The following is an 8409-nucleotide window of genomic DNA, read 5'->3' as shown; positions in this document are numbered from 1 at the left end:
GGCCTGTAATTCTCTTTCTTGGTTGAGTCTTTGTGTGGTTTTGGTATCAGGGTAACTGTAGCTTCATAAAAAGGAATTTGGCAATGACTCTTCTGTTTCTATATTGTGAAATACATTAAGGAGTATAGGTGTATAGGTATTAGCTCTTCTTGGAAGTTCTGGTAGAATTCTGTATTGAAACCACCTGGTCCTGGTCTTTTTTTGGAAGGGAGATTTTTGATAACCGTTTCTAATTCTTCGTGACTAACAGGTCTATTTAGATCATTCACCTGGTCTTGGTTTAGCTTTGGTATATGGTACTTATCTAAAAAAAAATGTTCATTTCTTTTGCATTTTCCAGTTTTGTGGCATACAGGCTTTTGGAGTAAGATCTTATATGGGTGTGGGAGCTGAACTCAGGTTCTCTGGAAGAGCAGCAAGTGCTCTTAACCCTCCAGCCCTGTCACTGTTTTAAAATTATTTTTATTTTTTGATACCTGTGCATTTTAAATTTTGGGAGGTTACACGAACACTTTCACCTATTCTCTCTTTTTCTCTCCCCTTCTCTCTTATCTTTCATCCCAACCATTAGACAATGTAAAGGTAACTCTACAGCAGAGAACTTTAAGCAATAGATAGCCAATAGGTAACTCCCTACCCATGATGTTTGCATCCATGGATAATTTTTGCATCCATCAGTTACTACTTTTGAGGTTGAAAAATAATGATTCTACATTTCCATTATATCTTGTACATTAATTTGTTGAATCCCTCTGCATGTAAAAGCAAAAACAAACACACATGCAGAAAACCCCAAAAAGCAATCAAAAAGTAAAATGCCTTCTTCCACAAGGAAACCCACTATTCCTTCGTCCCCTCCTTTACAAAAATGTTTTTAAAATTTAAAAACTTATTGTTGTTATTGTAATTGTGTGCAACATGTATGAACTAATGCCATTGTGTGTGTGTGTGTGTGTGTGTATGTATGTGTGGTGTGTGTGTAGGTCAGAGAACAACTTTGTGGAGTTGGTTTTCTCCATCTACCTGATGAGGGTTCCAGGGATCAAATTCAGGCCAATAGGCTTGCACGGTGAGCACTTTCCCCCCACTGAGCCATCTCACTGGCCCTGTATGATGTTTTTTTAGAAACAATATGGACTGGGTGGGGTGGGGGGAGTGTGGAGAGATGGCTCAATGGGCAGCAATGTCTGCAGGAACTGAGTTCTGAGTTCAGCATACAGGTAACAAAGCCAGGCGTGTTCCCATGTGTTCATATAACTCCAGGATGTTGTGACTTCCCTGGGCAAAAATCTCCCATGAGGCCCAGGTTCTGGTAGCTGCTCTTCCTCAAGGAATAAGGGAGAGGGAGAGGGAGAGGGAGAGGGAGAGGGAGAGAGAGAGAGAGAGAGAGAGAGAGAGAGAGAGAGAGAGAGAGAAAGGGCATCTGGTGTTCTTCTCTGGTCTCCATGGGCTCATGTATACAGCATATCCTTGTACACATACAACACATATATACGCAAAAACACACAATCACTATGTCATTTTGGATTTATGGATTCTGTTTCCCTTTTTTAATTACTGAGAAGAAGGCTGAATGTGTGAATTTATTATTCCACTGAAATTAATACCGTGCCAAGCATGCTGGTACTGGGACTGTAACACAGACCTCAAGCTGTGGTGAAGGAAAACAGTCTTCACCATGTGAGCATGGATGAAAACTTCCAGATGCACCTAGGAAAAGCATTTCTATCTGCAAGTGAGGGCATATGCCTATAGTCCCAGCACTTGGGTGGTTGAGGGAGGAGGAGAAGGAATTCACTCAGTCTTAAGGTATGTAATACGTTTTTGTCCTCTTCTTCTCTTCCTTCCCCTGATGTGGGATTTTCCCTCTAGCTCAGTCGGTAGAGCATGAGACTCTTAATCTCAGGGTCATGGGTTTGGGCTCCATGCTGGGCGCCAATTTGTTGGCGTATAAAAGTTCCACAATAACCCAGAATGGAGTATAATAAGGTTTATTTATTTGGGGATAAACTCACAGAAAGGGTAGCAATCTGCAGCCCTCTGCGTGCGCTGGGAACTGGAACTGAATCCAGCAGCTAAGAGGGCTGCACATGCTTTTTGTCTGCATTTATAGTACATAAGACCATGCCCCAAGTGGGCAAGTGTCTTAAAGGCTATTGGCTGAAGGAGTTCCCACAGCACCCCCCCCATTTCTCCTCTTCTCCTCTTCTTTCTCCACATCCCTTCTCTCCTCCCCTCCCTACTTCTTCTTCTTTGTTTTGTATACACAGTCTTGCTATATATCCCAAGTTGGCCTCAACTGTAGCAATCCTCCTGCCTCTGCCTCCTAAGCACTGGGATTCCTGGTATGTGCTATGACACTTTATTTTAGAAGTTAAAAAAATTGTCCGCATTTGTGCCCATATAGCCCCTTCACTAACTGTCTTGTCACGGAGTAGTCTCGTGGAACTAACATGGAGGAAGGAAAGAACTAACCCCTCCTACAAGCTGTCCTCTGACCTTCACTGTGTGTCATGTGTGAGCATGCCCCCTAAGTTAAAAAGGACAGAACATAACAGGACTGAGGAGCTGGTTCAGCAGTTAAGAGTGCTTGCTGCTCTTGCAGAAGACCTGAATTCAGTTCCCAGCAGCCATGTTGGGTGGTTCACAACAGTCTGTAACGCCAGCTCCAGGGGACCAAACATCCTCTCTGGTCTCCTCAGGCACCACAAACATATAAACACGTGTACATCAATAGAAATAAAATAATCTTAAGTGAAAACTGGACAGAAACCAAACCAGAAAAAAATTTAAATACAGCTTTCATGCGTATTTGCATAGGTGCATGTACATTTGTGTGTGTGTATAGTCTTCATGTGTTTTTGTATAGGTGCATGTATGTTTGTGTCTATGTATGTGTGCGTGTGTATGGTCTTCATGTGTGTTTGTGTATGTGCATATACATTTGCGTGCGTATGTATATGTGTATGGTTCTCATGTGTGTTTGTGTAAGTACATAAACATTTGTGTAAGTGTGAATGTACAGTCTTCATGTGTATTTATGTAGACACATATACATTTGTGTTTGTGTAGTGTGGAGGCAAGAGTTCCCAGCCTTCTGTCTTTTTGAGATAGAGTCTGTCTTCTGCTGCTAGCTGCAGTGTACACCAGGCTAGCTGCCCTGTGATCCTGCAGGAATTCTCTTGTCTTCGTCTCCCATCTCATGGTAGGAGTCTCATTGAGGTTACAGACATGATACATGGGCTCTAGGGATCTGAACTGAGGTCCTCACTATTGCGCAGCAGACATTATACCCACCGAGCCACCTTTCCGAGCTGAGTGGCTTCTTAATTAATCTCTCCCTACACACACACACACGCACACACACACACACACACACACACACACACACACACACACACACACATAATATATAATATATATACACATATATATAATATATAATATATATACATATATATATATATATAATCATAAGCATCTAGACAAACTCACTTCCTGTTTCCTACTTGGAATCCAGTGTTGATGACCTCCTGAGTGTATGTCCTGAAGACATGACCGGTCACTCCATGGTATGAAGGTTTTTATTATAAACACGAAGGAGAGCACAGCCAGAGGCGTCTGGAATGGTCTGGAGCAGAGCAAGAAAGTTGACTGAACACGGCCAGCAGACCAAATCTGGCCATAAGAGAAGCAGGATCAGAGCAGAGAGGTGGGGAGGGAGAGGGCTAGAGATGAAGACAAAGAGTGAGGGTAAAAGAGGGGGCAGGATCTGGGCGTGACACTGAGGACTTCCCTTATGTCACAGCACCACAGGTTCCTGCTTAACTCATGTTCATGCCAGGACCTGTGGTCTGGCACACGCATGGGGGTCAGAGGATAATGTGTGTCAGAGGATAACATGTGTCAGAGGATAATGTGTGTCAGGATAACGTGTGTCAGGATAACGTGTGTCAGAGGATAACGTGTGTCAGGATAACCTGTGTCAGAGGATAACGTGTGTCAGAGGATAACATGTGTCAGGATAACGTGTGTCAGAGGATAAAGTGTGTCAGAGGATAACGTGGGTTAGGATAACGTGTGTCAGGATAACGTGTGTCAGGATAACGTGCGTCAGATGATAACGTGTGTCAGAGGATAACGTGTGTCAGGATAACGTGTGTCAGAGGATAACGTGTGTCAGAGGATAAAGTGTGTCAGGATAACGTGTGTCAGGATAACGTGTGTCAGGATAACATGTGTCAGGATAATGTGTGTCAGGATATCGTGTGTCAGGATAACATGTGTCAGAAGATAACTTTTAGGGGTCAGATTTTTTTTTGTCCTCTACCCTGTTGGGCCTGGGGATTGAACACAGGTCATCAGACTTGGCCCAAAATGCCTTTATTGGGTAGTCCATTTTCATGGTCTGAGTTTCCTTTTTTAAAATTTCCAATTACTTTGTTCAGAGCCTGGTAGACCCCTTCATTGCTGTCTGCTCCTGACTGTCTGGAGTACTGTGAGTAGATCTGCCAGCCAATGGAAAACAAAATAAGACCAAACAAAGGAAGAGGGAGAACTGTCCCGATCGTGCAGTGTTTGCTGAGATTGTCCCAAATGTCTGGTGTCGCATGTACCTCACAGAATCCCAAAGCCAGGCAAGGCAAGGAAGTTATTCTCTCCTTCAGGGCTGTATTTCTACAGACTGGGGACAATGCTCAGTGCTAACTGCAGCTTCAAATGTGTGATGAAACCAAGTCCCTGCCATTCATTTTGTTCTGTGTTGATTTCAGCCTCCATTCTGTAACTGGCAAAACATCTCTTTATGACTGGGATGGAGCCACGGTCTTGTGCATATCAGGCAGGTGCTCCACCACTGAGCTATGCCCTGAGCCCCTCACTGAGGGATTCTAGGCAGGTGCTCTACCACTGAGCCACACTCCAGCCCCTCACTGGGGGATTCTAGGCTCTGTTGTTTAGCCAAGTCCCCAGTCTTTACTTTACTAGAAAATGTGTGTGCGCACGTGTGTGTTACACATTTATGTATGTTCTATTTATACAATAAAAGCTAAACAAGTGTCCAGACCTGTGGCCCAGTTTAGGCCTTAACTTGGAGCTCTTGCCATAGCTGCAGTTGGTGAGGACAGTGAGAAATGCCACCTTTACCCTGATCCCCAAAGTCTACTACTTTCCTCCAGTTCTTGATGTCTTTGTATCCTGAGGAGGCAGTCCCTGACTCCTCTTCCATCCAGGTCCCATCTTTGGTATGTGTTAACTCCTTGTAAAACATGACTTGTAAAACATGTGCAGAACAGCTGCCCTCTTAATCAGATCAGTTGTGCTTGTGAGCAGGAGTGTGCTTGTCAACTGTCGGTGTTCCATTCCAGGAGGGCCATTGAACTCTCTTCTGAGATCCCAACCACTGCTCCCAGGGGCTATTTGTATGCCATTTGGCCCTAGCTTTGGGTTGTCTACCGGATCTCAAAAGTGCTAGAGCAGTGGTTCTCAACCTGTGAGTCCCACCCCCCCACCAATCCTCTAGCTCCAAAAATATTTACATTATGATTCATAACTGTGGCAAAATTACAGTTATGAAGTAGCAATGAAAATAATTTTATGGTTGGGGGTCACCTCAACGGAGGAACTGTATTAAAGGGTCACGGCACCAGGAAGGTTGAGAACCACTGTCCTAGAGTGTATAGTCTAGGGAGAGTTAATTAAATGGGGGCTCCATTTGTATAGTTATAGGGAAATCACCATTTAAGCTGGGTAAAGACTCCTTGCTATGAATGTTTTGGGGTCCCCCACAGTCCTGTCAGTTACCCCCTCACTCATGCTTTTTAAGTAGGTCCAATAAAGTCGTTGGTTCCCCAGGGTGAACTCTGGGACAATGTGAGGAGGGGGCAGATGGGCCCAGGGTAAGGTTTGTGGACGCTTACTCTAGGCTTGGCGCTGAGTGACTCTTAGTTTATGGTTAGTTCACAGGGTGGCATTTAACCTTTACAAAGACCTTCAAGGGCTAGATGCCAGTATTGTTCCCATTTTACAGATGAGAACGGCAAGATTCAGAAAGAACAAATAACTTGTCCATAGGCAGTGGGGAGGACAGAATGAGAATTTTTGTCAGGTGTGTTTCACTCTGGTCATGTGACTGATTCTTCATGCCCACCCCCTGCCAGGAACACTCTCTCTCTCTCTCTCTCTCTCTCTCTCTCTCTCTCTCTCTCTCTGTGTGTGTGTGTGTGTGTGTAGCTTTGTCACTGGGCTTTGGTGACCTGCATTCCATCCTGAAAGTCAATTTCTTAAAAGATCTACAGATGGTTACAGCTCTCAGCTGGGAGTGCTGACATACACCTGCCATTCTAGTACACAGGAGGCTGAGGCAGGGTGATCGCAGGAATTCATGGACCGGTTACATAGGGAGATGCCCACTAGATAGACACATGGCAGCTCTCAGGCAGGAGAGGACCTGACTTCTATCCCAGGAACTCATGCAAAAAACTGCGTGGTTACGGCAGTATACACTTGTCATCCCAGCACTAAGAAGGTGGAGACAGGGATCCCTGGAGTTTTCCAGCCAACCAGTGTGTAGCTGACAAGTGAAAATGGGAGACCCTGTTTCAAAACCAAGGCGGATGGTAACTGACAAGTAGCGTCTGTGGGGTCCTCTTAGCCTCCACAGGCTTATATACACCCACACACCCTCACGCAAAGAGATGTGATGAGATTTCCCCCACTCTATGCAGTACCATTTTTTTTTTTTTGGACTGGGCTTCACATAGTGGCTAGGGCTGTCCTGGAAACTCAGTAGTGGCAGACTGACCTCCGATTTCAGATTCTCTGCCCCCACCTCCCGAGTGCTGGGATGACAGATGTCCACCACACCTGGCTTATTTATCGCTTTCAATGGAAATCCCTTCTATACATATCAATGAAACACACACACACACACACACACACACACACACACACACACAGAGAGAGAGAGAGAGAGAGAGAGAGAGAGAGAGAGAGAGAGAGAGAGAGATTCTCAATAATGCTACAAGACAATTTGGGAGGGAAAATCGGGACATAAAAAAGATAGTAATTCCCCCCCCCCTTTTTTTTCCAAGACAGGTTTTCTCTGTGTAACAGCTCTGGTTGTCCTGGAACTAGCTCTTGTAGACCAGGTTGACCTCGAACTCCCAGAGAAACGCCTGCCTCTGCCTCCCGAGTGCTGGGGTTAAAGGCATGCACCATCACCATCTAGAGTGCCAAGAAATCTTAAATGTCAAAGGTGTGCTACCAACAGCAAGCACCTCTGGGACTCAAAAACTGAGGCACAGACAGGGGAGGGGATGCTCAGGAACTGGTGGGACTGGCTGGCAGCCCCAGTGCCCATACTCCCTTGGCAGCAGGAGCAGCCAATGGAGAGTTGACGACTGAGCTTTTGGGGTGAAATGCTAAGGATGACTTTTTCCATTTTGTTCCTGATGGGAGCAAGAATGTCTCCCATGTCTTTGATTCTGATAGTGTGGGCTGCTGAGCAGGGATTCATGGTCCCTGTAGGGAGTAGTAAGACCCTGGAAGCTTGGGCAGAAAGGTGATGCCAGGAAAGATTGGCTAGCACCAGCCTGGTGGTGGATGTTTCTTGTCTCACCCTACCAGGACTAGGAAGGGGCAATGGGAGCCTTTTGCGTGTGTGTGTGGGGGGGGGCGCTTGGAACTTTGATCGTTTTTTTGATAAGACTACCCTTGGTAGCAAGACTGTCTTGTCGGGAGCTGACACTTGGATGGCCTCCGGGAAAGCTAAGTGGTAACTTGAAGCTAATTGTTGTCCCTCAAGTACCAGGCAAGGGAGGTCCAGAATGCTGTCTGGGTGTAGACTTCAAAGGAAGTCAACTCCAGGTTAGGCTGCAAACCATCTGTGAAGTTTTCAACCCACACCTTGTGTCAAGTGCCTATTGTTTCTTATGAAATCTATACTATGACCTTGGTAGAAGTGGGGACAGGCTGCGTTTTCTGAGGCTCTAGAGATGTGGGATGAGAGCTGGGTGGGCATGCTTATGCCTTTCCTAGACGTTGTGAAGGCATGACCCGCAGTATTTTGCTCTCATCCCAGTTTTGACTAGCAGCCTTTCCGCCGCCGCCACCTCTTCCCCCATGAATTTTGGTGACCCTGGTCTAACTGTGGGCACTGGGAAAGAAGGAGTTAAGGGGAGGGTGGGCATGCTTGGGTTGGGGTTGAGGTGTTTAATAGAAACAAGCAATTGGCGAAAGTGAACGTGGGCAGCTTCTTTGGGGTGGAGAGGAAGGAGGGTCAGCTGCTAAGCTGCAGCTTGCCACCTCCCGCGTGTGTCTGCCTGCGTGTGCAGCGTGCACGTGTGTGTGTGTGTGTGTGTGTGTGTGTGAGAGAGAGAGAGAGAGAGAGAGAGAGAGAGAGAGAGAGAG

General features: G+C 45.8%; 1 protein-coding gene across 2 annotated transcripts in view; it reads left to right on the top strand.

The window, feature by feature from the left end:
• Positions 1-8409, top strand: part of Caln1 (calneuron 1) — a 463165-nt gene that overhangs the window by 64437 nt on the left and 390319 nt on the right. The gene's annotated exons all lie outside the window — the stretch shown is intronic.

The sequence above is a fragment of the Microtus ochrogaster genome, chromosome 2 (genome assembly GCF_000317375.1).
Source record: "Microtus ochrogaster isolate Prairie Vole_2 chromosome 2, MicOch1.0, whole genome shotgun sequence".
Taxonomy (NCBI): Eukaryota; Metazoa; Chordata; class Mammalia; order Rodentia; family Cricetidae; genus Microtus; species Microtus ochrogaster.
The sequence above is the reverse complement of the archived record's forward strand: the minus strand, read 5'-3'. Positions and strand labels throughout refer to the sequence as shown.